This window comes from Medicago sativa, chromosome 7 (assembly GCF_051527215.1).
Source record: "Medicago sativa cultivar Bolivia chromosome 7, Bolivia_mono, whole genome shotgun sequence".
Taxonomy (NCBI): Eukaryota; Viridiplantae; Streptophyta; class Magnoliopsida; order Fabales; family Fabaceae; genus Medicago; species Medicago sativa.
This window is the reverse complement of record NC_140755.1, coordinates 66,927,973-66,955,925: the sequence shown is the minus strand read 5'-3', so window position 1 is coordinate 66,955,925 and position 27,953 is coordinate 66,927,973. Positions and strand designations below refer to the sequence as shown.

Below are 27,953 nucleotides of genomic sequence, written 5' to 3'. Positions count from 1 at the left end.
AGTCGGTATGATCAGTTGAATTTGATTGAAGAGAAACGTATGGATGCTATGACTCATGGACAGTTGTATCAAGTGCGAATGAAGAATGCTTTTGGCAAGAAAGTCCGACCTCGAGAATTCAAGGAAGGCGAACTTGTATTGAAAAGAAGGATAAGTCAACAACCCGACCCAAGGGGCAAGTGGACACCTAACTATGAAGGTCCTTATGTTGTCAAGAAGGCTTTCTCTGGTGGTGCTTTGATTCTTACACACATGGATGGTGTCGAACTCCCAAATCCTGTCAATGCCGATATAGTCAAGAAATACTTTGTCTAAAAAGAAAAGAACAGCGTGGTAGGTCGAAAACCCGAAAGGGCGGCCTAGGCAAAAATGCGCTTCCCGGTGGATCGAAAACCCGAAAGGGCGATCCAGGCAAAAGTTAGGGACAAAAAAAATGAATATGAAAAAGCTCGCTGAGATTGTACGCAACTCAGGCAAGAATGAGCGCCTCGATGAGCCGAAAACCCGAAAGGGCGGTTCATGCAAAAATGAGGTTGACAATAAAAGACAAGTAACTATATCTGGCAAATCACCATCACCCCTTGGGGCATCTGCAACTGTCAATAATCTTCTTCATCAGAGGCTTCTGTACTTGTGGATTCAAAATTTCTATGAAATGTAGCGGTCGTCGTGTTCAATGTATCACCAACCAATAAAATTACCATTTTCCAAGCTTTGTAAATCCGTGAAGTCACGCCTTTGGCTGCCCCTCACTCTTCTACATCAATTTGAGCCTTTCTACTATTTGAAACTCTATTTTTCTTTCTACTTTCAATGCTTTATACAAAACATTTTCTTTCTATTTGATAATGTCAATGTCTGAAACAAACATCTTTGAAAATTGAAAGATCTTTTATGTCTATTTTGAAAGCAAACCTGAGCAATAGGGTACATTTCAATGAAACATGCATGAATAAATGAATGTCAATGTCTATTTCAATACATGTTACAAGCAGGTTACTCCCCAGGATGATCTGTGGTCAATGGCAAGAATGAAAAACAGAATGAAAATGAAAATGAAAAAATGAAAAATGAAAATAAAAAGCTCGCTAAGTTGAAAACCCGAAAGGGCGGCTTAGGCAAAAATGAGCACCCCGCTGATTGACAACCTATGAAGGCAATTCAGGCAAAAATGGGGCAATGAAAAGAACTTTACTCCCCGGTGAATCGAAAACCCGAAAGGGCGGTTCAGGCAAAAATGAGGTTTGAAAATGAAAAATGGAAAGAATATTGAAAAAGCATTGACCACAGATGCGAAAGTCCAATGTTTACCCAGCACTGACACGCCTAGCAACGGCGACCTGTATCCAAGAACCTCCCAAGGGTCTCTCCTCTACAAGTTTTATTGCCCTCGGCCATGGTTTCGATACGTCTCTCAACGACGGTCTCTCCAAAGAGGTCTTCCCCTGTGAATATGTTGCAGCACGAGCCACTACGTGCCCAATCTTCCAATGTTTCGTCTGCCTTTGTGAAACTTTCTATGCCAAATTACAAGCCAATCATGCATTTCAAGCATTCATACATGCATAATCATGCATTTTATGTGCTCATACATCCAATAATCTTGCTACACCATGCATACATGTTGCATATCCAACTTTCAACTGTCAAAATCCAATCCAAATTTCAACTGTCAAACTCAACTTCAATTTCAATTTCAATCTCAATTTCAACTGTCAACTGTCAAAATTCAATTTCAATTTCAATTCCAAATTCCAATGTCAAATTCAATTCAATGTCAAACTGTCAAATTCAAAGCAATTTCCAATTTCAATGTCAAACTGTCAAATTCAAAGCAATTTCCAATTTCAATGTCAAACTGTCAAAATTCGAAGCAATTTCCAATCTCCAATTTCAATTCCAATTTCGATGACAATCTCCAATGACAATCTCCAATGTCAATGTCAATATCCAATGTCAATGTCAATGTCAATGTCAATTCCAATTCCAATGACAATATCCAATGTCAATGTCAATTCCAATTCCGATGACAATATCCAATGTCAATGTCAATTTTCAATCCAAATTCAATCCAATTTCAATGTCAATTGCAACTCTCAATCCAATGTCTATGTCTATGTCTATGTCTCTGTTCAATCTCAACTTTCAATCCCTTTTCCAATGTCAATTTTCAGACTCGAATCAATGTCAATTCTCTCTCAATTTACTCTTGGGCCAACAAAAATGGTCATGTCTATTTGCAAATCAGGTCAATGACAATTTACCCTCAATTGGTATCTTGTTAAACCAAACTCTCAATTTGTATCTTGTTACTGGTCAAGTGCCAGGTTCGATCCAAAAAAGAACCACTTGTACCTGCTTATATACCTATGCTTCCGGACAAACGGCAAGTTCGATTTGAAGAACAGTTTTTACCCAGCTCATGCTTTGTTATCAGTCGGACGGCAAGTTCAACCTGAAGAACAGTTTGTACCCCAGCTTATGCTTTGTTATCGGTCAAACGACAAGTTCGTTCTAAGAGAACAGTCTGCACATTCCCACATGATGTGGTGATAATCCAACAAGCAAGTTCGATCCAAAGAAACAGCTTGTATCAACCCTTTTGTCTATGTCCCCAGCCAAACAGCCAGTTCAATCCAAAAGAACAGTTTGTGTCTGCCTATCTGTTTGTATTTTCAATCAAGTGTCAAGTTCGATCCAAAGAACAACTCGTATCTGCCTATGTGTCTATGTTTCCGGTCAAGTGTCAAGTTCAAACCCAAGAACAGCTTGCACCTATCTCCTATTTCGTATTCCTTGGTCAAGTGACTAGTTCGACCCAAAGAACAGCTTGTACCTTATTCTCTATCCCTGGTTTGTCTACCCTGTCAATGTCTATCTGAATCCCCAGTGACATGATAGGTTCCATAGACTCCAGTTGTTTGTCTTGCATTCATAATCAAAGTATTGCATAACATTCATATCTTTGAAACTCTGAAAGTGTATTTTTATGTCCAAAAGCAGTGCAAATGTTAATATTTAAGTATCTTCGTCCCGTCAACTCTAAGACTTCGTCTCTCGACTCTCCGGACAAAGAAACTTAAATAGGGGCAGTTGTTATACCCTAATTTTGGACCTAAAAATACTAGTCAACTTTTCTTTTCTTACATTATAAGCTATTTGAACTGTCTCTGATCAATTGCATCTCTCTCTGCATTTTATTTCAATGTTATTTGCAAAATTCACATGCAAGGGTATTTTAGTCATTTCCTGTGTCAAATTCCCCTCAGTCTTTCAAAATTTTGTTTGAGTCCTTTCAAATAGTGTGAGTAAGTCTTTGTTTCATTCTATGTCAGAATCCATTTCAAAAGTTGCATTTGAAGTCATTTTAGGTCAGTTTTGCCCCTAGGGGCATTTTAGTCTTTTCAAGTGTCAAAACTCTGTTCAAATCCTAAAATTTGTCTCTGAGTCTTCTTATCTTGCTTGTATGAGTCTTTGCTTCAAATTCTGTTAAAAAATCCATTTTTCAAATGCATCTGAGTCATTTTTAGTCGTTTTCAGCCCCAGGGGCATTTTGGTCATTTCACACGAAATTTCGGCAGAGAGGTACTTTAAAGTACCTCATTTAGGCCATTGGTTCGTTTTAGTCCGTTTTGTCAAATTTTAGACGTTTCACTTTACGTTTAGTCAAAATACCATTTTTTATTCCAATTTTATTTTTAGTTTTTTTTAAGTCCTAAAGTTCCTAAAAATTGCACTTTGGTCCTTCATGTGATTTCATCTTATTTTAAGTTTTTTTTTTAGGTCAAACTTCGTTCAAGTTTTTGGTCAATTGCACTTTAGTCCCCAAAGTCCCAAATATTGCAAGATAGTCCTTTTTGTCCAGGTTTTTTTCTTTTTAAGTTTTTTTTATTTTACAGGTCAGTCCTCCAATTTTCGCAAATTGCAGATTAGCCCCTCAAACAACAAGTCCAGAATCCAGTCCAAGTCAGTCCAATACCACGTGTCAGCCACTCATAGGGTCAAAGGCCACATGGCTCCCTATAAAAGGAGCATTCACTGCAATGTGTCAGAATCACCATTCACAATTTGCCAACACATCAAACACACAGAAACAGATTTTCTCTTTCTCTCTCTATTCAGTTACGATCAAAAGCCAGAAATAACAAAGAACGCAAAGAACATTGATGAACCCTAGCTTCACCAGAATGAAGAATTGAGGTGAATTCAATGAAGTTCTCAGAGATTCATCACTGAATCCTCATCATCGAACTTGAAACACTGCAATTCCAGTGTGAATCCGCCACCAAAGCAGCAAATCCACACGATCACAGTGGAGAAAGACGAAGAAATCAAAGATTGAGTTCGATCAGTGAAGAAGAAGAGGTGAAGAACTGATTTATTTTCAGTTTCTGCGCAAGAACTTACCAGAAGCATCAAGAACATCCAAGATTCAAAGTTTTCTGAAGAAGTTCGTCCGAATCTCCAAATCAACTCAGGTAAGTACGCAAATCCTTCTCGTTTAGTTTGTCATCATCATCGAAGGATTAAAAGTGAATTTGAACGGTGAATCGAAGTGAAAACTTCGAAAAGATTCGAAAAAGTGAAAACGAAACCCTAATTTCAAAAATCACGAAAGTTCACCGTTTGTTCTTTGATTTAAAGCATGAATTCATCATCAGCATGTAAAATAAGCCAGGATAGGGTTTAGTTTCAAAGAAATCAGAAGAAATTTTCAAAACCCTAAGTCGTAAGTTCAAGTGTAGATCTGTTCGAATCCATGCCTAATTTTGAAAAATCAGTATCAGAATCATAGAGAGAGAGTCAAGACGAACACAACGGTGTAAAGTTTTCAGAAAAGGTGCTCAGGTGCGGCGGCGCCACCGGCGAGCCACCGCACCTCCTCCGTTGTGTCCGTCGGAGAAGACGACAGAGAGGAAGAGAGAAGTGAGAGCTTCTCTCACTAGAACAACATAGAGAGAGAAAGATAGTTGCAGAATGAATTGGACCGGTCGTCCAGCCCTTTATAAAGGCTGCTGAACCGGACCGGTTCAATTCTGGTTCGCTCTAAGTTCCCTTTCCACCATCAGATCTAGGTTTAGTTGGACCTGGATCAATCCAACGCTTCTGATGCGTTTGGATGATCCAGGGTCCATATCCTTTTGGGCCTAGGTTTGGACTTCTGCGCAGATTGTTTCCCCTCCATGTTTCCTGCTATTTTGCACGTTATTCTTGCTTTTCACACCTCTTTTGACTCAAAAAAATCTTTTCATAGAAACATCTAAAATTCTTGTGTGTTTTCAAGGCGTTTTTGGTATTTTTGTGAGTGTTTTACATCTTAAAATTGGTAAAAAAAATGTGTATACTTGTCACTTGTGTTTTGTTTACTTTTCTTGTGATTTGTTTGCTATAGTTTCGTATGATACTTTGTTAAATTGATATGGATGTTGGTTTGCAAATTGGTGAACATATTAGCTTCTGAATGGTCTTTTCTTTACTGATTAGAGAATGCAATTTGATTGATTTCTTGGGATGCAAGTTATGTGTATGCTTTAATATGTGAATAAATGGTAAAATAGGCTTAGGATGATTCATAATCTTTAAGAGCTTGATATGGCTTTGTAGTTCTCATGTTGTGGCTGAAATACACCTTTTGAAAAGCTTGTCACAACATGAGAATTATAGGACATAGCCTTGCCTTGGTATTGTAATGAGTATTAGGCACATTTTACCATTCTTTCTTGATTAGGTTTTATTTCCTTGCTTGATAACATTGCATTTGTTCCTAGTACTTCTCTTGTTTACATCTTCTACCACTCTTTGCTTTATATTACTAACCATTTGTTCATTATTTCATACATCATGAGCATTTCATCTTCCATCTCACATTTTCATCCTTTTATTTTCTTACATTTTGAAATTTGTACCAAGACTTAGAATGTAAAAATTTAGGAGTTTTTTTTTTTGTAATATTTTACTTTCATGCTTTTAATTTTCTTGGCAAAGAGGCCATAGAATGTATCTAGGGTATGATGTAAAGGACAATGGACTCTAATGATGTACACCGACACAAACACCGACACATGCACACACATCACTATAATATAGCTAGAATATGCATGTTTAGATGTATGTTTAGGATTGTATGTTTAGATGAATGCCTAGGACTTATACTTAGAAAAAAACCATTTTCCAAACAAATGTGAACAACTTCACTCAAATCTTTTCCAAACAAACCTTGGGATCCAACATCCCATTGAATTTTCCTTTTATTTTCTTAATCAAAAATCTAATGAAAATAATCATACTTTGACTTGTTTTTGCAAACGACTAATTCAACCTCACAATTTTCTAATCTCATGCCCTTGAGGCCTCTTTCTATTCTTCAAACTCCATTTTCAAACTTAAAATCAACCAACAAAAACAAAAAACATTTTTGAGAGAGAACTACGGTGGATTTGATCCCTTAAACGGGTACGTAGGCAAGGAACAAAATTCCTTCAATTCAACTAAAATAAAAATCCAAAAACATTCTTCTCCCTCCAATTCTTCATTTAGTAACTTTTAGGTGTAAATAACATTTTCAAATAGCATTTAAAAATAAAGCGCGCGCGTAGAAATTAAAGACGGTTCCTATAGGATACTATAGTCGTTATGGGTGCCTAACACCTTCCCGTAGCGAAAACAACTCCTGGACCTCGATTCTCAAGGGTTTTGCTTACTTTTTCCCTTCCCAAGAAAAAATAAGATATCACCGGTTTAAAAGGTTCAAACGTAATCAATGTTTGACACCCGAAAACCAAGATAAAACAGAGAACACTTTGGATTGAGCAGTACTGTCAACAAGCACATCAATATGAGGCAATGGGAAGTTATCTTTTGGACTGGCTTTATTCAGGTCCCTGTAATCAACACACATTCGAACTTTCCCATCTTTCTTTGGTACTGGTACGATGTTGGCAATCCACTCAGGATATTCAGCTGTCATGAGGAAGCCCGCATCAATTTGCTTTTGTACTTCAGCCTTGATCTTAAGAGCCATGTCTGGACGAGACCTTCTCAATTTCTGTTTGACAGGAGGACATTCAGGTCTTGTCGGTATCCGATGTTCCACAATCTTGGGATCTAGACCCGGCATATCTTCATAGGACCATGCAAAGACATCTGGATAATCATGGAGAAGCTGAGTAATCTTCCTTTTCACTTCTGGCTCAAGTGCAGCACCAATCTTGATCTCTCGCTTGTTCTCTTCAGTACCCAGGTTGATGAGTTCAATCTCTTCCTGGTGAGGCTGAATGGCTCTTCTTTCTTGCTCAAGCAGTCGAGTGATCTCATATGGTATCTCTTCATCATCATCCTCATCTTCAGCTTCATATACAGGGAATTCAAAATTTGGATGAACCATAGGGTCACTGTGTTCAACGGGTTTATTATGGTTCAATCTGCATAATATGATTGGGGATGAATTTTAGAAAAAAGTTTTTTATGCAGATTTTTGAAATTAATAAGAAAATACAGATGTTTTGGTTTTTTCTGGCATTACCATTATTTCCAAGAAAAAGGCACTAAAAAGTAGAAAACAAAGAGTCGTGAGAAAAACGACAACTTTCATTGGTAACGGCAATGCCGAAACAAACACGCCCTTACAATGATATCACTTTCGCCTTGGGCAGAGCGAAAGGATTGTTATTTTGAAAACAAGAAAACATGAGCAACAAGACACATTACATGGAAGCATGCATGACTAAGGGAACATCAATGGCTTCCCAATTTCTCACGGTGCCTCCTGGTATAACAAATGTAGGCACATGGCTTCTTTCAGCAGCATCTTCAGCAATAGCATTGATGAACCCAGCACTGTAGAAAGTTCCCTTTGAAACAGCAGATGTCGAGGAGAATCCAAGGCCCTCTTTACGCTTGTTTTCCAGAATCTGAATCACTTTGCCCCAGCCAGCGGCTTGCCCTGCCTGGACAGCCTTCTGGGCGTCTTTCAGTGAAGCCATAGCAGTACCAGCCCTCCAGGGTTCTGCGCCCTCAACGGTCAAGCCTTGAAACGACGTCCCTTCAGCGGACCCTGCTTCAACACAAGAGAAAGATGACACTTGGCTAACCAGATATGCTTTTTCACCATGCACAGTGACAATCTTACCATTCCTCATGAACTTGAGCTTCTGATGCAAAGTGGAAGTGACCGCTCCAGCGTCGTGGATCCACGGCCTTCCGAGGAGACAACTGTAAGAAGCGTTGATGTCCATGACTTGGAAAGTGATTTGGAACGTCTCTGGACCAATGGTAATTGGCAAGTCTACCTCTCCGAGAACATCCTTGCGGGATCCATCAAAAGCTTTAACCAGATAGCTGCTACCCCTCAGGGAAATTCCATGATGACTTAATTGCCTTAGTGTGGATTCAGGCATTACATTCAACGATGATCCAGTGTCCACCAAAACGTTGGATATCATATCAGACCCACAGTGCACCGAGATATGTAGAGCCAAGTTGTGATGTTTCCCTGCTTTGGGGAGTTCATCATCACCAAATCCCAAATTGTTGCAAGCGGTGATATTACCCACTATTCCATTGAATTGCTCCACAGAGACTTCGTGATCAACGTAAGCCTGCTCAAGTATCTTCATCAACACCTTCCTGTGAGCTTCTGAGCTCATGAGCAGAGACAAGATGGATATCTTTGATGGGGTTTGCAGCAGTTGGTCAACAATCTTGTAGTCACTCTTCTTGATAAGCCTCAGAATTTCATCCAGATTAGATTCTTCAATAGATTGGCCTGATGGGCCGGGGTTCTTGTTGACAGGAGGAGCAACTGGTGGAGTTACCGTGGCAATGGGTGTAACTACCTTCTTTTGAAACAAGGGTGGACGGACCTTTCCGCTTCTCAGAGTTGTAACTTCACTGGCAACATTGTCAACTGTAGCTGGGGATACCAGAGGCACTTCTACTCCATTCTCAATCATGGTTGCACTGTACTTGTAAGGAATTGCTTTGGTAGAGGTATAAGATACCGGACCAGGTAACCTGATCACCAAAGGCTCAACATTTCTCATCTGAGATACACTTTCAACAGGGGAGTCATGGAACACTGGCACAATCACACATACATCACTGGCAATCAAGTGCTTGTCATCCATCAGGCTCTGGATATCACCTTGCACCACACAACAGCCCATGGGATTTTGCAGACATTCTGAACAAGAATCATGATCATGTTTGAACAAAGAGGCCTGGCAGAGCTTGACATGTAATGGCACCAAGGGAGTAACGACATTGCGGACATCCAACATGGGATCCTCTTGAGGAGCGGGAATCCTTTCAAAAGCCTCAATCATATTGACAGCAGCATGGTTTGGAAGTGGATTGCCGAGGACATGAGGAGCATTATTCTCAAAAGTCAACCGTCCCTTTTCTATTAGGTCTTTCACAATATATTTCAGAGCAAGGCAACCTTCAACATCATGGCCCTGAGCACCCTGATGGAATTCACATGTTAGATCCTGTCGGAACCTGGGAGGCAAAGGGTTAGGCGGAGGCCTGCCTGGTCTAGTGACACAGTGTCCCTTGGCCAGTAGAGTTGGGAGCAGCTCACCATACCGCATTGGTATTGGTGGAAAGGAAGGTTTGGGTCGGGGACCCTGTTGTTGCTGCTGTTGCTGTTGAGCAGGAGGCTGTTGTTGCACTTGCTGTGCGATGGCATTGACGGGCACTGGTGGTTGGCCCGGTGGCAGAGGATATTGCTGGTAGAATGGCGGGAAGAAAGGATGCTGAGAGTACTGCATGTAATGATAAGGCATAGGTAATTGTGTGGCAGCTGCAGATGGGTTACCAGACACCATCCCCACATCAGATTCTTTCTTCTTATGATGACCATTACCATACTTCTTTGATGCACTGTTTGAAGATTCACCTTTCTCTAGGACAATAATACCATCTCGGACGGCCTCCTCTAGACGCGTTCCCATTGTAACCATATCAGAGAAGTTGTTTGGGGCAGAGACTATCATTCTCTCCTTATATTCCTTCTTCAGAGTCTTCAGGAATGTCTGTGTTAACTCTTCCTCATCAAGTCGAGGAGAAACACGGGCAGCTGCCCCTCTCCACCTCTGAGCATATTCACGGAAGGTTTCATCTGATTTCTGAGACAAGGCCTTAAGAGAGTCTCTATTTGGCCTCAGACGGGTATTGAATTCATATTGACTCTCAAAAGCAGCAGCCAGATCCTCAAAAGTATGGATGTTGTCTTTGCTCAAACTAGTATACCAATCTGCTGCATCATCTGTCAAGCTACTCTGAAAGCAGTGGATCATCAGTGCGTCATTATCTGCGTAGTTAGCCATCTTTCGGACATACCGGATAACATGGTTGTGTGGACAAGAAGTTCCATTGTATTTGTCAAATTCTGGCTCTTTGAACTTCTTAGGAACCTCAAATCGGGACACCAAGCATAGATCACGAGCTTTAGCAGGAGCACCATTGTTTCCTCGGCTAGCCTTGACCTCACGGAGTTCTCCGGCCAACTCCATCAACTGTCTTCTCATAGCTTCCATTGCGGGATCTTGTCCACGCGGAGTGTCAACATCAATCACCTGCTGTACAATGTGTACAACAGGGTCGGTAACAACAGTAGTCACCTGAGGCATAGCAGTAGATACAGGAATCTGTCCTTGACCAGCAAAACCAGAGACACCAGCAGCAGTATTAGGAGAATAGTAAGCTGAGAGACCATAAGGACGCCCATTGGGCATAACAAAACGAGCACCAGTAGCCACAGTAGATAGTGGGATAGACAGAATTGCTTCAGTAGAAACTGGGACAGATGTGGCTGGTTGTTCTTGTGCAGCCAGCAAAGTAGACATAGTGTCATGAGCCTTAGCCAAGTCTTCTTTCATAGCAGCCAATTCGGCACGGAGCCGAGCGTTTTCTTCTTCAAAGTTAGCCATGATCCTTCTCTTGTGAAATCTTGTTTGATGCACTCTATCTGGTTGGTAAATCTTGCGACCACGAGCCACTTTTCAGACTGCGGCGGACAAAACCAGGAGGCAATGAGCACGAGAGAAGCTTTTTGTGACCAATGAATGCATATGATGCATGAAATGTGTAAATGCATATGCAAAAAGATTCTTTTTTGTGTTATCGGAGGGTTTTAGACAAATTAAAAACTTGTAAACATTACTAAACAACAATTAACATAAACGGGAATCAAACAACCAACATATAGTTTTACAAGACAAATCCAACATGAACAAAGGGAAATAACAACAGGAAATGGAGGTCCTCAAGCATAGGAAGTGGAAGCATCATCCTCAGACTCAGACTCATAGTCGCAGTATCGTGCATAGAAGTCATGGGCCCCCCTAGCTCTCTTGGAGTCCCTCATAAGCAGTCTATCTTTCTCCTCAATCTCTCTCTTAGCCTTGGCTAACTCTTTCTTCAGTGTCAAGACCTCATGAGTCTTCTGCTCATCCTTTCCATCCAAAGTCATGATCAAGTTCTCAGCCTCATAGTATCTAGCCCTCCACTGATGCTTCTCCCGACTCTCCATAGCTAGATGCTCCTGATACATCTCCTGGGTAGGTGGGAGTAGAGGCAAAGGCATGGTAGGGACAGTTGCAGACACATATCTCATGGAAGGGTAAGGCATACCAATCTCCTCAGCTTGGTTTATCACCCACTGTGTATAGGCCTCATGAGCGATACCGGACCTCACACCCATATGCTTTACCTCTTTCTTCCGAAGCTTGGTCCAAGCTTCCATGAAATCTTCTCTAATTCCGGTGGGAGCATTGGAGTAGTGAAAGAAATAAGGAGCCGTAGCAAGATTGATGGACTTATCTTTCATCGGGAAACCAAATTGTCGCAAAGCAAGCTCCGGGTTATAGTTGATTCCACCCCGGGTACCAAGAAGAGGTACATTAAGAAACTTTCCACCACCAAAGATAATTTCCTTGACTCTAGAAGCTGGAGTGAGCCAAACCACTTCATTAGGAGTGAGAGCCATAATCCTCTGTGAAATAGACCAATTCCTCGGATTGTCGTGGAAAGACTGCGGAAGGTGCGAAATAAACCACCTATAGAGGAGAGGCACACAACAAAGAATGTATCCACGACCTTTGTTAGAACGATCGTGAATAGCATGGTATGTGTCAGCTAGCAGAGTAGGAACCGGATTCTTGGAGTGGAAGATCATAATAGCATTCATGTCCACGAAGCCATCAAGATTCGGAAAGAGAATAAGCCCATAGATAAGAAGTGCAAGAATAGCCTCGAGAGTGTCCTGACAAGTGGTATTGAGGTTGGCTTTTCCAAGAAGATACTCTGAAGTGAACCCTCAGATACGTGCCTTAGTGACAAGATTCTTGGAGACATCGGTGGTCCTGAGATAGAGATCCTTAGCAATAACCAATGGAGTAAGAGGAGGCTCAAGTCCTGAGAAAGGTACCCCCTTAGCAATAGACAGATCCATCAAGGAAGAATAAGCCTCTAGAGTAGGCACCAACTGAAAGTCCGGAAAAGTGAAGCATCGATAGTCCCGATCATAGAATTGCACTAGGGTGTGCACAAGCTTCTCATCCACATTAGTCTGGAGAATAGTAAGTAAAGCCCCGTAACGACGTCGGAAACCAGTCGGATCCTTAATCTTGAGTGCCAAATCTCTCAAACTAGCCAAATCCACTTCCTTGAACTTGTAGGACTTAGTCATCTTCATCCCTACAATGTTTACAAATTCAACTTGTCTAAGCCCTTCGATAACAATGCATGGAAAAAGTTTATGCATGTATGCATGTATGCATGAATGCATGATTATGTTCAAGTTCGGAGAAAACATGGTGGGTTGAGATTCAAAGTCGAGGAGTCATGGGTGGACACGGCGTCCGGTGAAACTAGGGCTTTAGGATAATAGTAACCGGGTTCTAAAAAGGTTCCCAAGTTGCAACCTCTCCGACGTATATCACGGTGTCACGAGACAACACTCGCTCCATGATTATCCGTGTAAGGTCTAACTTGAGTGTAGTATCGCGTGACGACTAAAACTCGAGACAAAACTCGGTTTAGCATCCGCACTACGTCCTAGAAAATGGCCATGGATGGGTTTGGTTATCTACGGTTCATAGCGTCATAGAACAATTAGAAGTAAAGTGCCTAAACGCGACGACACGCGCCGACAACATCACCCCCAAAATGCCTCAGCTATGTGGGATTGATCGCATAATCCAAAACACGAGGCAACCCCCGGAATGAATTGTCGATTATATCCCCCCTAAATCCTAAGTTCACTCAGCCCGGGTGCAGGACTTTTGATATTCTCACCCCACACGTTTGCAAGAATTTAAACATTTATTCACATAGGAAAGCAAGTAAAAGAAACAAGCAAAAAGAGCGCAAGCGTGGAAATAAAGACTAGGCGTAACTCTCGAATGTCCCCAGTGAAGTCGCCAGCTGTTTTATCTTGGTTTTCGGGTGTCAAACATTGATTACGTTCGAACCTTTTGAACCGGTGATATCTTATTTTTTCTTGGGAAGGGAAAAAGTAAGAAAAACCCTTGAGAATCGAGGTCCGGGAGTTGTTTTCGCTACGGGAAGGTGTTAGGCACCCATAACGACTATAGTATCCTATAGGAACCGTCTTTAATTTCTACGCGCGCGCTTCATTTTTAAATGCTATTTTGAAAATGTTTATTAAACCTAAGAATATTCTAAGTGAAGAATTGGAGGGAGAAGAATGTTTTTGAATTTTTATTTTAGTTGAATTGAAGGAATTTTGTTCCTTGCCTACGTACCCGTTTAAGGGATCAAATCCACCGTAGTTCTCTCTCAAAAATGTTTTTTGTTTTTGTTGGTTGATTTTAAGTTTGAAAATGGAATTTGAAGAATAGAAAGGGGCCTCAAGGGCATGAGATTTAGAAAATTGTGAGGTTGAATTAGTGATTTGCAAAAGAAAGTCAAAGTATGATTATTTTCATTGGATTTTTGATTAAGAAAATAAAAGGAAAATTCAATGGGGTTTTGACCCCAAGGTTTATTGTGAAAAATGTTTGAGTGAAGTTTGTTCAAATTTTTTTGGAAAATGATTTTTCTAAGCATAAGGCCTAAACATACATCTAAACATACAATCCTAAACATACATCTAAACATGCATATTCTAGCTATATCTAAAGTGGCGTGTGTGCATGTGTCGGTGCTTGTGTCGGTGCTTGTGTCGGTGTACATCATTAGAGTCCATTGTCCTTATTACATCATACCCTAGATACATTCTATGGTCTTGCAAGAATTTAAAAGGCATAAAGGTAAAATACAAAATTCCTAAGGTTTTACATTCTAACTTTGCATGAATTGTAAATTGTAAGAAAATTAAACCAAAATTGAAGGATGAACTATGCTCATGAAACATGAAAGGAAAGGGGTTAGTAGCACAAAAATATAGAAAAGAAATTGGAACAAGTAAAGAGAATTAAGGTAACTAGAAATTAACAAAGAGATAACCAAGAACTTAATCAAAAAAAAAACATGGTGAAATAGTACTTGAAAGATTAAAATTCTAAGGCAAAACTAAGGCCTAGAATCCTCACATTAATGGTAAAATTCCAAAGGTTTTAAATTCGTCATGATGTGAGAAATTAAGGGACATTAGCATGCAATACAATCATAGTATTTCCAAGCCTATTTGCACTTTATTTGACACAAGAAATACACGTTATTCGCATATTACAAAATCCATGATAAGAAACCAAACCAAACAGCAAGTACACACAAAATCAAGAGGCCAACTCACTCGAAAAATGCATATTCAAAGTCACTATTATGTGCTAAATTCAAGAACCAAAATCACTTCAAAATTGCACAAAGTTTTGTAAGAAAAAGTGAGCCAAAAGCACAAGAAAGTTGCACATAATCTTGAAGTGAGTTTCAGCATGAAATCACATTTCCAAGCGAACATCAAGTACCAACAATTATGAGTCAAAAAGAATCGCGCAAGTCTTAAAAAATGTTAACACAATTTGACACCAAGAATTAAAAGAAAACGAAATCGACACAATCAAAATTACTTCACCTACTTTGGATCAAAGTCAACATACGAAATACATCAAAAATCCTCACGAAATCGTCAAGAAAGTCACAAGAAAAATTGTGGAATTTTTTACATAAAAGAGGACATGTCGGAGGTGTAATTAGCACGTAACGGGGTGCCAACAGCAAAACTGCAGTGACTTTTTAAAAAAAACAAGGAAAAAATGGGCCTGGAGCGGGTTGGATATGGGTATGGGTTAAGCATGGGTCAAGCAAAAATTGAAGGAAATATAAAAGGGAAGTTGCTGTGTTGAGAAAGCCAAATTCAATTGTTCTTCTCCCACTCTCACGTGTTACTCTCTCTCTCTCAAAAGGAACACACCTAATATCTTCTTCTCCTCAGGCGACATGAATGTTTTCCGGCACGGTGGCCGGCGGTGCACCACCGTGCCGGAGTTCAAAACAGCTCCGTTCTCAACGAAATTTTACACCAAATCGAAGCTCTCCCCACCCTTTATATGAATTCGGCCTTAAAAATTCGAAATCCCGTTCAAATTGGTCTAGATCGGAGATTAAACACAGCACTCAAAAGGAGAAGAATTACCTCGTTTCAAATCGGAGAAGGTTGGATTCACTGCTTCGGACTCGGATTCACCCCCTACTTTCACTGATTCGGTTCGATTTGTGCTTGGTCTGACTGCCTCGGCTTCATCTTTTTTCCGTTCTGTCCGAATTCCGCCGCTGGTTCTTGCTTCCATTGCCTTCGAGTTGTGGTTGTTGCTGAGCAGCAATCTTGTTGTTTCCGGTGACGGCGACGGTGGCGGCATCGTCAATTTGACACTTTGTTGACGACGAGTTGTTGTCGTTCTTCTTCTTTCTTGCTCATTACACTTTGAAATGGTGACTTCAGTCATGGATGAATGGTTTTGATCATTCTCTCGTTTCAGCTTTCTCTTTCTCTAATCGTTGTGAGTGTGAGAAAATGAGCAGTGATTATGGAGGTTTTGAGGATGAATTTTTGGTGGTGGGAGTGGTGGTTATAGGTTGTTAGGGTGGTTGAGTGGTGGAGAAAAAAATGGTTATGGTGGTTAGAGTTTGTTAGGGTGGAGAAAGTGGTGGAGGAAAGTGGTTAGAGTGGTTGTTAGAGGTTGTTGAAGATGAGAGAAAAATGGGAGAGAAAATAATTAGAAAAAGATTTTTTGGATTTTTTGGGAAATTTTTGTGTAAAAAATGATTAGTTGAATGAACCTTGACCAACTTTGACCTATTTATAGGTGATGTGGAAATGCTTGGACCAATGGGAGTAGGACATGTGGCACTTGACTTGTAACAAACCTTGACTTTGACTTAAAAAAGGATTAAAATGCAAATAACAAAAGTACGAGGACTAAAATGGAAATTAAAACTAAAATTGAATTGAAAAAGTAAACTGAAAATTAACGTAAAACGAGACGATTAAAAACAACAGAGCAGATTAAAACGAATCAGAAATATTATGTGAAATGACCAAAACGCCCCTAGGGACTAAAATGACTCGAAATGACTCAAATGCAATTTTAAAATGATTTTTTAACAAGGGATTAAAGCAAGAGTTTATTTAAACCAACTTGAAAGACTCAGAGGCAATTTTTAAGATTTGAGCAGAGCTTTGACACTTGAAAAGACTAAAATGCCCCTAGAGGCAAAACTGACTCAAAATGACTTCAAATGCAATTTTTGGAATAGATTCTGACATAGAATTGAAATGAAGACTTATTCACACTATTTGAAAAGACTCAAACAAATTTTTAAAGATTGAAAGAGATTTTATCATGGGAAATGACTAAAATGCCCCCTAGGGGCTAAACTGACTAAAAAATGACTCAACTGATATTTTTCGAAATGAATTTTGACATGAGATTGAAATAAGGACTTATAAAAACCAATTTAAAAGACTCAAACAATTTTCAAGGATTAAAATGAGTTGAATGCAGGAAATGACTAAAATACCCTTTTCGGTGAATTTTGCAGATAATATTGAAATAAAATGCAGAGAAAGATGCAATTGATCAGAGACATATCAAATGACTTGAAATGCAAGATAAGAAGAGATGAGTTAGTATTTTTAGGTCCAAAATTAGGGTATAACAAAATGGTGTATCAAAAAAAAAAAGAAATTGAATGATGAAAAAGGGACAAAACATTTAAATCCGAGTAACTTCAAACTCGATTGTCCCTAAATGTTAAAAATGTTCTCTAGTACCTTTGCATTGATTGTATTTCCACAAGGTGAATGTTTAGAGGATTGAATTTTGTGCTTTAACTTCCGTAGGAATGCCTAACTCAAATTTTGTGTAGCCTACTTATCCAAATATATCCCACCTTTCACCTAAGCCCCGTTATAACCCTAAAGACCTCAAAAGTGTGTAATGATATTGACTTTGAGTGATGTTTAGAAACTTTTCAAGCGTATGGTAATATGTAGACCTGCATGTCGACTGGTAGAACCCTGTTTCAATTGAATGCGTGGAGTTGTGAATTGGTGGATGCGAACAAGTCAAACTAGCTCATCTTTAGCTAGAAGGAGAATGAACTTTTGGGTACTATCGTTTTGTCAGGTAACTGTTATTTTACTGTCGTTTGTCACTGTTGCAAGCAAATTCCTTGAGGACAAGGAATGGTTTAAGTTTGGGGTTGTGATGACATGCTGTCATTACGTAATTTTTAGGACTTATTGTGACATTTTGTTAGAGTTCTCATGCAATTTTCACTATTCCGGGGTACAAAAAGATGAAAAACTGAAGTTCTGCCAGACCAAATCGCGCCACGCCAAAATGGAGCCTTGCCGCGATTTTGGAACAAAAAATACACACTCCCTGTAAAGAGGAAATCGCGGCACGCCTATATACATGGCGCGGCGCGATTTTGCTAGGTCAGGCCCATAAATCTCTATAAATACTGCACTCAGCCAGAAGAAAAAGAGTTACGATTTTGGAGAGCAAAGTGCGATTTTGAGACATCAGAGACGGCTAGAAGGGCGATTTCTTCAACCTTTTACCAATTCATGTATGTTTTAATTATTTCATTGATTATGCTATTTGTAAACTCGATTATGAGTAGCTAAATCTCTTAGAGATTAGATCCGAGATGAATCTTTGTAACCCTAATTGACACATGTTGCTGTGAAACTCTATTTTGTTTATGAATTCAATTCTAGTTTATTCAATTCAATTGTTCTTAATGCTTTTTATATCTTGATCACATATAACTTGATTTCGTGAGAATGAATGACCACTGACCATGGCTTTCAACTTAGACCTAATTGAATTGTTCTAATAAACAGGGTTAGTCTAAGAATAGATAATCGTTTGTTAGTGATAATAGGTTAACGTTCGGTAAAACCTTCAAGAATTATTAGACCACCTAAGGAATTAGGGGCTGTAGTTTAAGAAGAGGGTCCTAACTCAAGGGATTGATTAGGGCTATTTTGTTAATCATCGTAAATTAGAAAAGGATTCATAACAAATAGGTGCAGTAGACCAATTAGGGGAACTTAGAGGATTCGACGGATCTGATCTCATCTTTCTCTCATATTTTCTTAATCAAATCTAATTTCTTTTATTTGATTTCATAAAATCAAACCAAATCTTCCGCCTAGTGGCAAACTAAAAATAAACTTTACACATCCTAATTATATAACGAAATTGAATTATTGAAGTTAAAAACAGTCCTCGTGGGATCGATATTTTTACTACTTCGATAGTATTTGGTGCACTTGCCAAACGTCTATCATGGAGTTAACACCAACTTCCATTAAGATAGAAAAATCATTAAATTCATCAAGTCAGCAATCCACGATACATAAACCAAGTTCCAGGGTGCTCCTATTGAATGGTTTTTAACCAACTAGAGGAAATATAAAATTGGAAAAAGACCCTCATATCATCAACCCGTGAGAAGGTATCCAAAGCATAAGGCTATTCCGGTTATGAGGCCTATTGATTATATGCCACGCTTCATGCTTCCATTTATTGAAAAAGTGGTGGATGTTATATGCGATGGACATAGTGGATTTCGAGCTATAGCCGAGTTCATGGGATTGACTGAACAAAATCATATCATGATTCGTAGACATCTTATTCAAGAGTTGAAAGATCATAGAGATGATTATGTTGAAGTATATGCGGGTGAGAATTGTTATAACTACATTTTAAATGGCTTACATCCTCCCGCAAATATGAAAGGTTGTGCACATCTTGTTAATAAGTGGTTGACTTTTCCGGACATGAGACACATTGTTGCTAATTATTACAAAAGGTGTGTGGTCGTGTTGACAAATCTTGAATTTGGAAGATCAGAATCTTTTTTCCCACTAAAAGGGCCACCACCACCGGGTAAGCAAAAAACTCCCATCATGCGCCTTGGGGTAATTCTGAATCATTTCGTGCTTATTTATTTGAAGAATGGCTGTCCACTAACTCCATCATCTATGGAGTGGCACAATCACAAGAAAGAAGATGCGGTGACTTGGGAAAATGAGTATTTGGATCAACATGAGTTGTTCCGAAAGCTCATGGTTATTGAAAGTGGAAACAAACCGCCACAACCACAAAAGGAGTCAAACAAAGCGGCGCCTATTTTGTTGGACACTCCCGTAAAACCAAAGCAACAATTTGAAGTTATTGCGGAAGATGAGGAAGATTCTCTTTCACTTGATCTTCCCCAATCACTTGGTCTTTAATGAGTGATTTTTTTGTCGGTGTTAGTCCTTTCTTTTGGTAGAAATTACACCGACGTATATTTTGGGGTCGAAATTGTAACGCCAATTTTTTGTGGCCAATATATAAGTAACATTATGTAATTTATATAAATATATGATAATATGACTTTTATGCGGTGAAACTAGTGCATACTTGTTAATGTTTACGCATTTTATGTACATTTTATTGATTATTACGTTTCGTTTAATTACATCTTAATGCTTTTGTGAAGTGAAACATGTCTGAGGTTGCAAAAATTGAAGGCTGTGTTAGGTACTTCACGTTTAAAAAGACGGTTAAGGTTATGATAACACCGACCGACTCTCTTGATGATTTGAAGGCACAACTTAACACTTATTTTGAGCATCTTGGTGAAAATCAATATACACGTCACTTGTTTGGTCAAATGTCATGCATAGACCTAGGAGAAGATAGAGATGAATACACATGAAAAACGACAAGCTATATGCCTTGGCTTATTGAAAGCGATAGCGATGTCGGATTTATGTTTCGGAATATGGTGGAAAATAATATATTATATATGTATGTTCGTTCCATATGCAATTGCGTTGAATGTAAGTAGGGATTTAATTTAATGATATGTAATGAGTTGTAATGTGTTGTTTAATTATAGACACTATTTAACGTTTTGATGAATTTCAAACTTAATCCCAACAACATAATCTTTTAATTCTTGTTTTATCATTTAATTTTCCAAGACCAATCTATGTTTAAATCAAACTCTTACTTTAGTATTCAAAGCAAATTTAGTGGTTGAGTGGTCTTGATATCGTCTTTGTGGGTTGATATTTTATTTTTGATAAAATATATACGAAGATAGACAAAATAAGTAGGAATCGCTTCAATTACCACTTTAGAAAAAGTAATTCTCCCAACAAAAGACAACTATTTTGTTTTCCACGAAGCTAATTTAGACAACCTTCTCGATGATATAGTTATAATCCAACCTCCTTGCAGCTCTCCTAAAAAGAGGAGCACTTAGGTGCTTACCAAAAGTATTAACATATCTGAAGCCGGATAATTGAGCCAAAGAATTTCAAGTAAGATTCATTTAATTAAACGGTCGATCTCTCCGAATAAATATTTTCATATGCACACTGTTTGGGAGGAATCGAATCATGAATCAAAATTGTTAATGGTCTCAGGTATCTACCACTTATGTCACATTGTGTTGGAAGATATGAATGTACTTGAACATTGATCTCACGGTGAGTGGATTTTTGGAGCAAGGATTTTCATATAAAAGAACTCCGAAAATCACGTCATATCAAAATTAAATATTCAATCCTTCAAAAAAAATTAAATATTCAATGTTTTTGGATTTATTTTGGTGAAAATGTCTCATAAGATCAATTCTTTATTCAAAATCAAATCAAACTAAATATAAATTTTAACACTTATTTTATTGTTTATTAATTTGATATATTGCATAGTTTTTTTATTTTTTATTTAATATATTTTTTTTTAGTATTTCACTTTTTTTTTTTTTGAGGTGACAAATTTTTTTTTAAAGGTTTTTGAGGTGACACTTTTTTTTATTCTCCAACAAAAAAGTGGCATCGAAGCCTTCAACACGGCACGCACAATGAAACCATTTGAACGGGTTGACTGCCAAGTCTACGGGTCTGCTATTATTGTATGGACACATATTTAGTTCAATGGGTTTTCTTTATTTAAACGGCCAATTGATCCCATTCATTATCTTACAAAATTAAACGTGAAGAAGAAAAATGAAGAACTTAGTATTAGTATGTGTGTTTCTGTTGGTTTTGGTTTTCGTGGAAGGGTGTTGGAAGCAAGAGAGAGAAACTCTTGTTGCTCTCAATTCCCGTTTGGGATATGATGTGTATTGGGCACCCAACACTAACACTGATTGTTGTGAATGGGAAGGAGTTGAATGTAACACCACCACTGGAAGAGTCACCAAACTCAATCTTCATGGGTCCTCTAATAAATCAATTAACTATTCGGATTTTGCAATCTTCAAAGATTTGAAGACTCTCGACCTGTCATATACTGACATATCCAATTGTACAAGAACTAATCAAGGTTATTTCTCATACAAAGTAAAAATCAATAGATTTTGAACATAATAATCATAATTTTCATTTACATATATATTATTGTGCAGGGTTGAACAATTTGGAAGTTCTTGATTTGAGTGAAAATTATTTCGAGAATGCTATCGGCATTCTGTCTTGCTTGGATGGACTTTCTTCTCTTAAATCTCTGTCGTTGGCTGATATCAGCTATTCGTTTTCATTTCACGGTGAGGCCAGGCCAGTTTTAGTTTTCTTTCTTAAAAAAATATAAATAATTAAAGAAATCAATAATTTTTAATTGCTTTAGCAAATTAATTTCATAACACTAATACATATTTGTACTGTATCATAGATTTTCAGACAGTTTTGGAGACAATTTCATCAAAGTTGCTGCATCTGGAGATCCTTAAAATAGGTAACAATGATTTAACTAATGAAATCCTGCCATCACTTAGGGGATTTACATCTTTGAAGGAACTGTATTTGAATGACATTGGATTGGACTCAGATCTTCATTTTCAAGGTAAGTTATCTGGTTAACACTTTTCATCAGAGAGCTTATTGCCTGCTTGCCTCATATATTACAATTATTGAATACAAGGTAGGCTATCTAGTGCAGTAACATGCTTTACTAATGGCTTGTTCTCAATTATTTTATATCAGAAAATCATGGTTTTGGATTTGCATGGCCGTCCAGTTTACAAGTTCTTTCTTTGAGGGGAAACAGTTTAAGTAACAATATTCTTTCATACCTAAGTGGTCTTCCACGTCTCAGATCTCTTGACTTAGGTGGCAACAACTTGAATGGATCGCTAGATATTAGTGGTGAATATTAATTGCTATTTAGATTACATACTTTGAAACTCATAATTTATTTGATTATACTGCTGTTGTCGCTCGCTTGATAAATCTTTTGTTTGATATATCATCTTCAGTGTTTTTTTTTTTTTTTGAATAAATCTTGACAATGCTTTTGAAAATCATTTATCTGACACACATCTATTTAGATTAATTTATTTACATCAATTTTTTTTTTTTATTGTTCTTTTTTTTTTTTGACAAATCAATTTTTTATTGTTCTCAAAAGGAATATTTTAATACTTTTAATTTATCTGTTGAAATTATTAATTTATTATAATCATTCCTCTATTTACCTGTTGCAGGATTGTTGAATTTAGCCAGCTTGAAGATTCTCATTTTTAGTAATAATCAATTAGTCGATTTAGTTGGTCATAAAGGTATTTAAGCATTTCATTTTAAATATTCTAAATTGAATTACAACTCTGGTACCTTTGAATTTTATTGGGTACTGAAAGCCTGGAGTGTTAAAGAAATAATGGAAAAGATATATCACAATCACAATAATAATAATCCAAATATGTTTTAATTTATGACAATATTAGTTTATCTGCTCTTTTTTAATTTTATCCGATTAAAACAATTGGATTACGTTTTTCAGGGTCAAAAAATTTAAGCAGATTGGATATTCTTGATTTAGATTTCAATATGATAAATGGAAGCTATCTACAAGAGTGGTTACCGGCTTTCCCATCTATTAAGCATCTTACTTTGAGATATAACAAGTTTAAAGGGACAATTCTTGATGGAGGTAATAATTGCATCTTATCTTATCTACTTTATGTGATTGAAATGTCTTTAAACATTGATCCAATTAAAATTACACATTCATCTCTTATAATATTAATATTTAAAATTTTAGATTTGGTTTTGTTAACGAGTGCTCCGAGGACTCTTTAAACATTTTAATTCAAGAAAATATCAATTAAAAGGTCAATTGTTTCAATTTCCAATTAAATAAATACAATAATTTTCAGAAAACTTTACTATTGAAAGGTTTTAAAGATGTTTCGGACACTCGTTAACATTTCTCTTAAAATATCTCTAAAATTATTGATATTGTAATAATTGATTATATATTTATACTATAATGCTTCCTACTAATCAAATAATTACTCTATTTCTCGTAATTCTACTTGCTTTTCATTAATATATCCATCTCTCTTTTTGTGTGTAGGTTTCCGTGGTTTAAGTAATTTGGAATGGGGAATTAGTCACTTTAGTCCCTGAATGGGGAACGATTCGTCAATTTAGTCCCTGAATGCAGATAATATGCAAAACAGTCCCTGCATGGTCAATTTCAGGGACTAAAGTGACTAACAAAGTCTACATTCAGGGACTAAATTGACTAACGGAGTCTGCATTCAGGGACTAAATTGACTAACAAAGTCTACATTCAGGGACTATTTTGCAATTTATCTTCATTCAGGGACTAAATTGACGAATCGTTCCCCATTCAGGGACTAAAGTGACTAATTCCCCAATTTGGAATACTTAGCATTGGATGAAAGTTCTAACCTAAAAAATGAGTTTTTCAAAAGTATTGGGGACTTGCCTTCTTTAAAAGTTTTGTCCGTGTCAAGTTGTATGATAAATGGTACCCTTCCAATTGGAGGTAATTCTTTTAATCATTTCAATTATTAGAACAACTTTTACATTACGAATCACAACCTAAGATTTTTAATTTCCTTTTCTATTTGTTGAAATCTATTTCCATCAATATGCCCTTTTAAGTGAAAATTTTCTCAACTTTTATTTTTCAGATTGGTCTAAGCTTAAGAAGTTGGAAGAGTTAGATTTATCCAACAATGAATTTGTGGGGAAACTCCCCTCATCTTTTGTTAACATGACATCACTTAGGACTTTGACACTCACTAATAATCACTTTATTGGTAATATAGGTCCTAACCTTGCAAGTTTTACTTCACTTGAATATCTCAATTTTGAAGGAAACCAATTCGAATTCCCTATTTCATTCACACAATTTTCCAATCATTCAAACCTTAAGTTCATCTATGGTAATGGGAACAAAGTCATCCTTGATTCACACTCAACTTTGAAAACATGGGTTCCCAAATTTCAATTGCAAGTGCTTCAATTGTCTTCAATAACTCATGCCAAGGCCATTCCATTTCCAAATTTTATTCTTTACCAATACAATCTAACTTCTGTGGATTTGACTGGTTGGAATCTAAGAGGAGAGTTTCCAAATTGGTTATTAGAAAACAACACAAAAATGGAAAATCTTATTCTTCGGAATTGTTCCTTTGTAGGAAATTTCCATCTTCCATCCCATCCTCCTCTGAACTTGGCAACAATTGATGTATCTGACAATGCAATAACAGGTCAAATGTTGAGTAATAATATCAGTTCAATTTTTCCTAATTTGGTTCATCTAAACATGTCTAGAAATGAAATTCACGGTTCAATTCCTCATGAGCTAAGCCACTTGAGCTATATAAGGGTTTTGGATCTGTCTGATAATAAATTGTCTGGAGAACTACCAAATAATTTATCTGGAGATGGGAGTCAACTCATTCATTTGACATATTTGTTGTTGGGTGGAAATAGCCTTTCTGGTAGCATCCCAAGTAACCTTTTTTACTTAAAAAACCTTAAATGTTTGGACATAAGTAATAATAATTTCATTGGTAAAATTCCAAGCCAAATAAAAAATAGTCCAAACTTGATTGAGCTTTCCATGTGCAGTAATCATTTCAAAGGATCTATTCCATCAGAGGTTGCAGAACTTGAATTTATTGCTTTTCTAGATCTTTCACATAACAATTTGTCAGGTTGTGTTCCTTCTTTTGTAAACAGACCTTAGCAACAATGAGATATCAAATGGAATTCATGAACTAATACATGCCCTTCGTAATACCATGTTGAACTTTCTCTTTCTGAAAGGTAATAACTTCACAGGGAATATACCAAAGCAATTATGCCACCTTAAAGATTTAGATATACTAGACCTTTCTTACAATAATTTTGTAGGAGAAATACCCAACTGTTTGGGTAAAATGTCTTTTGAGAATAAGGATCCAGATGCAACAAAATTCAATAATGCCTATGCTGGTATAGATGTACATGCTGATGCTGTATATAATAGAGTTGGGAAAGAGAAAGCAAACTTTACTTCAAAGAGAAGATTAGAAACTTATACAACAAGTATTCTTATTTATATGTCTGGAATTGATTTATCTCATAATAAGTTAAATGGTAGCATCCCATCTGAGTTAGGAAACTTGACAAGAATTCGAGCTTTGAACTTGTCCAACAATTTTTTAACTGGGAAAATACCTACCACATTCTCCAATTTGGTACAAGTTGAGAGTTTAGATCTTTCTTTCAACATGTTGAGTGGCCGAATTCCTCCTCAGCTAACTGAACTGACCTCCCTTGAAGTATTTAGCGTGGCAAACAACAATTTATCTGGTGCAACACCTGAAAGGAAGGGACAATTCATTACATTTGATGAAAGCAGTTATGAGGGTAATCAATTTCTCTGTGGGCCTCCACTGCCAAAAGGATGCAATCCAGGTGGAGAAGCACCTTCTACATTGCCAAATGCCTTGAACGAGGAAGGAGATGATGATAGTTGGGTGGACATGTATGTTTTCCGTGTGAGCTTTGTTGTGACATACACATCAATACTATTGGTAATCCCAACAGTTTTGTACATCAATCCTTATTGGAGGCAAGCATGGTTTTACTATATAGGATTGGTGTGTATGAATTGCTACTACTTCATGGAGGACAACTTGTACAAGTTTTTTTAATAGTGGAAATGTATTACATGTGAGGTTGTATGTCATGAATACCTATTTTGTTTATGCTATTTGTAATTCAATAAAGAAGTTACATTGGTGTGCTTGTATGAAAATGACTTAATATGGTTTTTGTGTGTTGTACAAAATATTATTTCTTTTACTATGTGATTATTTTAGATATTTGTCGAGTATTGGAAATGCATCATCAAGTGAAAGTTTGGAGAGAAAGCACCTCCATGACACTTGAACTATAGACGAATTATAGTAATGAAAGGTTAAACAAGTTCCAATAATAGAGGCACCCAATGGTTCACGATGTATGCTGAAGTCCTGTTATTATCGAGCCTGAACCGACTTGATCGACTCGAAGCTATCAAAACCAGCTATCCCGTTCAAATTCCTGATTTGATGTGGTTGAAAAATTGGTAACTTTTTTAAACCGTCTCGATTCTAGTATTTCTCACACACCGTGTTCCACTTTTGTCTGAAATTTCGCTCCTTTAGATGAATTTGATGGCAAAACCCCCTAAAACACCTGGTTTATCTATTGCCAATAACTATTCTTTAAAATACTTGGAATAATGACATGATTATTGTTTGTAAAGTTTATCTAAACTGATTAAGTGTGAAAACTGGAAAAAGTTTATCGAAGCTATCATTTCTTTTATGTACTTGTCTTTTAGTTCATAAGCTGAGTTTAAGTGTGAAAAGTGGAAAAAGTTTAGCCAATTGCATGGTATCTAGTATCTGCATCAACAAGGAGAGTATTTCTGACTTTTAATTATTACTCTATTGATTCGAAGTGTGATCAATTCCTCTCTTGTTATGGTTTTGTTAGTTTTCCGTCTCATCTTAATTGAACCACAAGAAAGATTTTATAGTGATTTATGCACTGAATGCATTGTAATTTTTCCTAGTTTATTTTTGCGATTTTTGTGCGTTTTCCCTGGTTTTAATCTCTCATGTGGAAGTTTACCTTACAACTATTTGATGGACACAATGGGTATGCTGCTGCTATTTATTCTAAATAATATTTGAAGTGCAATTCCCCTAGATCTTAACAGAGATGATCAGTGAGCAGCTTTGCCTAGAGTTTTGGTTGCATACTTTGTAAAAACTGATGAAGTGCAATTTCTTAGTTTTTTTTAAGGGAATTTATATCTTAGTGATTACTAGTTAATGTTTAAACCATTTTTCCTGAACATTGTTAGCTTTTCTAGCCAACTTTACACCAACTCAGTGGTAAATAATAAGTTGGGATAAATTAAGTACTAAAATGACTCTTTCTTGCTGATATCAACGGTTTGTTCCACAATAGCACCATTGTTAGTGACTTCAAGTTTGTGAGGTATATCCGTTACTTTCACAGAGCTGCACTTTTGTTTCCTAAATATGCTCAAACGGTTCTCACTTTCCTTTCTAGTACATTTTCGAAATCTGACAGATGAAGTACATCAATGGTTACATGTCGTCTATACTGTTCATTATGTTCGGACACACTTTGATTCAGTGAGCTTATGCTGCCA

At 37.3% G+C, this 27,953-nt stretch overlaps 1 pseudogene across 1 annotated transcript; it reads left to right on the top strand.

Moving 5' to 3' along the window:
* The first annotated feature begins 21,462 nt into the window (after nucleotides 1-21,462).
* On the top strand, nucleotides 21,463-26,540 carry LOC146907874 (cuscuta receptor 1-like; annotated as a pseudogene). The gene is made up of 9 exons (XR_015018403.1): nucleotides 21,463-21,806; nucleotides 21,889-22,026; nucleotides 22,152-22,322; nucleotides 22,463-22,624; nucleotides 22,963-23,037; nucleotides 23,259-23,408; nucleotides 23,835-23,861; nucleotides 24,150-24,272; nucleotides 24,421-26,540. The product of XR_015018403.1 is annotated as a cuscuta receptor 1-like (transcript).
* Nucleotides 26,541-27,953: the final 1,413 nt, after the last annotated feature.